Below are 5,465 nucleotides of genomic sequence, written 5' to 3'. Positions count from 1 at the left end.
CTCCCCCTCCCTCTACCAACCACCCTCACTCCCTCCCTCCTCTCCCCCTCTCTCCCTCCCTCTCCCTCCCTCTCCCTCCCCCTCTCTCTCCCTCTCTCTTTTTCTCTCTCTCTCTCTTTTTCTCTCATTTTCTCTCTTTCTCTCTCCTTCTCCCCCTCCCTCTCCCCCTCCCTCCCTCTCATTTTACCCCTCCCTCCCTCCCTCTCCCCCTCCCTCTCCCTCTCCCCCTCCCTCTCCCCCTCCCTCTCCCTCCCTCTCTCTTTTCTCTGTCTCTCTTTTTCTCTATTTTTTTCTCTCTCTCTCTTTCTCTCTCCCTCTCTCTTTCTCTCTTCCTCTCGCCATCTCTCTCTCCCTCTCCCTCTCTCTCTCCCCCTCTCTCTCCCTCCCTCTCTTTTTCTCTCTCTCTCTCTTTTTCTCTCTTTCTCTCTCCCTCTCTTTCTCTCTCCCTCTCCCGCTACCTCCTCCCTCTCCCTCTCCCCTTCCTCCCTCCCTCTCCCTCTCCCCCTTCCTCCCTCCCTCTCCCTCTCCCCCTCCCTCCCTCCCTCTCCCTCTCCCCCTCTCTTTTTCTTCTCTCTCTCTCTCTCTTTCTCTTTCTCTCTCCCTCTCTCTTTCTCTCTTCCTCTCCCCCCCTCCCTCTCTCTCTTTTTCTCTCTCTCTTTCTCTTTCTCTCTCCCTCTCTGTCTTTCTCTCCCTCCCTCTCCCCTCCCTCTCCCAACCTCCCTTGCCCCCTCTCTCCCTCCCTCTCCCCCTCTCTCTCTCTCTCTCTTTCTCCCTCTCTCTTTCTCTCTCCCTCTCCCTCCCTCTCCCCAGCTCCCTCTTCCTTCCTCTCCCCTCCCTCCCTCTCCCCCTCTCTCTCCCTCTCTCCCTCTCCTTCCCTCTCTCTTTTTCTCTCTCTTTCTTTTTCTCTGTTTCTCTCTCTCTCTTTCTCTCTCCCTCTCTCTTTCTCTCTCCCTCTCCCTCCCTCTTCCCCCTCTCTCTCTCCCTCTTTCTCTTTCTTTTTCTCCCTCTTTCTGTGTTTGTTTTTGTTGTTATGGAGGCTCTTGATCAAGATTTATACAGTTTATTTGTTTCCAAATGGTTTTGATGGAAACTGTTCTTTTTCCACAGTCCTACCACCACCACCATCAACACCAACACCACCACCTGGCCAAAGTGGCCTCTCCATGCCGCGCAAGTACAGTACACCACATTGTTTTCTACAGCACTGTATTTCTCTCCTTTTTGTCCCTTGTCAGTCTCTCTCTCGACTTCTCTTTTTCTTTCTCTCTCTCCCTCCCTCTCTCTCTCTTTTTCTCTCTCCCTCTTCTGTGCTTGTGTAACAGAAACATAATTTCTTTCAACAGCATCACCAACTGAAGGGCCCCAGCCCTTTGAAGCCTTTAAAAGGCAGCTTGCCAGCCTAAGTAAGTACCGTGCACTACTGTACTGTACATTGTGCTTTCCTTTTTACAGTGCCTCTCTCTTCCTCCTGTACTCCAAAGACCCATCTCCAACCTCTTCTCCTTACACACTAATTGTTTCTTTACTTGTGTAACAGGAATATTGTTTTTTTTTTTTCCCACAGTGCGGGAACATGGAAGGCCCCAGCCACAGCCCCCCACCAGCCAGTTGCCGGAACCTGGGCCAAGCAGGCCTCACAGGCCGTGTAAGTATTGTACCCTACACAACTGTACATTGTCTTTTTCTGTACTGTCTCTCTCTCCTTTTTTATTTGTTTTCACAGTGTCTCTTTCTCTCTCTCTTCTGTACTACAAAGACGCATCTCCAACCTCTTCTCCTTACACCATTTGTGATTTTATTTTTTTAGAAAGGATATCACTCTAAATTGCCCATCCACTTAAAGATACCGGTATGACAACCACTGCATGATTACGACATTGTAATCGTGCAGTCGTTTGTCAGTATGTGATGAGCCTACTTTGAACTAGCAGTTGTTCAATGCAGGGTCATCAATCATTTGCAAACATGCTTTGCTGATACTGTACAGTAATAGACATTAAATTGTGGGAGGTTACTGTACTGTATCTACTCCGCACCTAAAGTATCCCTCTGTCTGCCAGCCTGAAGCTTCAGTCAGTATAATGACCTTTGGTGTAGCAATGTTTAGACTGTACAGTACTTTTCCTGCATTGTACCATATTTTAGTGTACAGTACTATAGCCATTGTATTGTTTTGTTTGTTTATGTACTGTACAGTACTTTGTTAGGAGCTACAGTAGCACCATACCATATAAAGGTAAATACAGTACTGTTAATGTGAATATATTTTTTTCCAATACAGTCTTCCGCCAGGGACCCCAAGGGAGGCAGGGACCACGCCTGACTCGAGGTACAGTAGAGTACAGCATTTACGGTAGTGTCAAGATTGTACAATATTGTATATTAGTGTTGTAATACTGTACCCTTTTTTTTCTCCCTACAGAACAAATAATAGTTTTTTTAGGGCTGTATCGCCAGATGGCCCACCACTTGGTCGATTTATTTTTTAATTTTTTGTTTACTTTATTTTTGTTTACTTTTTGATTTTTATGGAAATTCTTTATATACAGTACAACGTTTTCTGTTTTTTCTTGGTTCTGTGAATAAAGTACAGTATACTGTATTTAAATTTATTGATACTATAGCAACAATACGGTTAGAAAATACAGTACAGTAAGTCACCCATTCAGTACTTTTATTAATAGCACACCACTCTTAAGGGGTGATTTAATAAAGCTTGGAAAGAGATGAAATTGGAGAAACTGTAAATACAGCAGCACCAACCAATTAGCTACTACAGTAACTGTCATTTTTCAAACACAGACTGTAAAGTGACAGTTAGGATATGATTGGTTGGTGCTATTTATCTACAATTTTATCTCTGTCTAAGCTTTAAAAAAATAAATACACGACAACAGTAAAAATATGAAAAAAGAGGCCACAGGCAAATTTATGAATAAAAATTTATACTGTACATTATACAGTATTTATACTGTACATTATACATTGCATTGACTTCCCGCCTACGGTAGGTGGAAAAGCCTTTAAATTGAATACAGAGATAATTTCACGCCTGGCAAAATGACGTAATCGGCAAAACATTTTTTAGCCGATCACGTCTTTTCACTCCAATGGGTGAAAAATTGCCAACCAATCTGCTCCCAACTGTCATCTCACAGGCTGTGTTTGAAAAATGACAGTTGGGAGCTGATTGACTGACACCTTATCACTTTTTTATCACTTTCACTCTGTCTCCTAACACTACTTAGTACAGTAAATAGACCTCTTGACATGAGAACAGTCCTTCCTCAATGCCGACCAATACGCCCTACTGGACCAAGGACTACACAAAAAGATTAGGCTTTTAAGTTAAAATCATCACTGGCATTTTTGGCCTCAGATCCAGAGTTTCACCTATACCAGGTGCAGACTCTACCTTGCATCGGAGTGCAAGGTCCACTGTACGCCCTGAAGAAAGGAGGATAGGCAGAGATGAACAGACAGTAAAAGACAGACACACAGGTATGGTACATACAGTACTCACCGGAGATACTTTTTTTCTTCGTCCCGCTCAATCCCACACAGAGGTCCCTGTAGGAGAGAGAATATGCCATGCAAGGCCCTTTCCTGCTCTAATAGTGTGACACACTAATCTACTGTAACATTAATATCATCCCTACTGTATCTCACCAGCCTAACAAACTACAGTATTAATGTACAGTACAGGTAAATAATACAGGTGTCTAAAAAACACTCCCTAATTATTAGGGGTGAGCGGGTTCGGATTTCTGAAATCCGAACCCCCCGAGCCCCCCCGATCTGAGGCCGATCCGAGTCAGGCTCGACTTTTCCCGCCTGACTTGGATCTGAAATCGAGGCAAAACGTCATCATCCCGCCTTCCGAGTCTCGCGGGCTTTGGAACCTATATAAGGTACCCGCATCGGCGCCATTTTCTCACTCGGCTGTGGACAGTGAAGAGGGAGGGTGGGAGTTAGGGCTGGCTGGGCTGTGTAGTGTAGTGTAGTGCAGAGTAGTGTTGTGCTGTGCTGTGCTGTGCTGCTGTTGTCCACTACTTCAAAGTCCATAGGGGCTGGCTGTGTTGTGCTGTGCTGCTGTTGTTAATAGGGGCTGTGTCCAGTACTTCAAAGTCCATAGGGGCTGGCTGGACTGTGTTGTGCAGTCAGTTCTCCATAGGGGCTGTGTCCACTCCAAAGTCCTGTGCAGTGTCCCAGTCCAAAAGGGGTGCTGTAGTGTTGTCCAGGGGGTGCTCTGTCCATCAGGGGTGCTCCCCCAAGTGCTAAAAAAATAATATTTTTTGTGTGTTTGTGAATTGTGTGCGCAGTAGCCGCACGTGCATCAACAAAGTAGTGCCAAGCGTGTGCCTGTGTCATAAGTAAAGGGCCGGCAGGCTTGACCATTAAAGTGTGCTGTAACCCCCAAAGTACACTCCAAACCAAAAAAATATATATTTTCTGTGTTTGTGAATTGTGTGCGCAGTAGCCGCACATGCTTCAACAAAGTAGTGCCAAGCGTGCGCCTGTGTCATAAGTAAAGGGCCGGCTGGCTTGACTGTTAAAGGGTGCTGTAACCCCCAAAGTACACTCCAGTCCAAACCAAAAAAATATATATTTTCTGTGTTTGTGAATTGTGTGCGCAGTAGCCGCACGTGCATCAACAAAGTAGTGCCAAGCGTGTGCCTGTGTCATAAGTAAAGGGCCGGCTGGCTTGACCGTTAAAGGGTGCTGTAACCCCCAAAGTACACTCCAGTCCAAACCAAAAAAAAAAATATTTTCTGTGTTTGTGAATTGTGTGCGCAGTAGCCGCACGTGCATCAACAAAGTAGTGCCAAGCGTGCGCCTGTGTCATAAGTAAAGGGCCGGCTGGCTTGACCTTTAAAGGGTGCTGTAACCCCCAAAGTACACTCCAGTCCAAACCCCAAAAAATAATATTTTCTGTGTTTGTGAATTGTGTGCGCAGTAGCCGCATGTGCATCAACAAAGTAGTGCCAAGCGTGCGCCTGTGTCATAAGTAAAGGGCCGGCTGGCTTGACCGTTAAAGGGTGCTGTAACCCCCAAAGTACACTCTAGTCCAAACCAAAAAAAAATAATTTCTGTGTTTGTGAATTGTGTGCGCAGTAGCTGCACGTGCATCAACAAAATAGTGCCAAGCGTGCGCCTGTGTCATAAGTAAAGGGCCGGCTGGCTTGACCGTTAAAGGGTGCTGTAACCCCCAAAGTACACTCTAGTCCTAACCCCAAAAAAATAAATTTCTGTGTTTGTGAATTGTGTGCGCAGTAGCCGCACGTGCATCAACAAAGTAGTGCCAAGCGTGCGCCTGTGTCATAAGTAAAGGGCCGGCTGGCTTGACCATTAAAGGGTGCTGTAACCCCCAAAGTACACTCCATTCCAAACCAAAAAAAAAATTATTTTCTGTGTTTGTGAATTGTGTGCGCAGTAGCCGCACGTGCATCAACAAAGGAGCAGCG

The sequence above is a fragment of the Taudactylus pleione genome, unplaced genomic scaffold (genome assembly GCF_031769625.1).
Source record: "Taudactylus pleione unplaced genomic scaffold, aTauple2 ptg000528l, whole genome shotgun sequence".
Lineage (NCBI taxonomy): Eukaryota > Metazoa > Chordata > Amphibia > Anura > Myobatrachidae > Taudactylus > Taudactylus pleione.
This window is presented reverse-complemented; position numbering follows the sequence as displayed.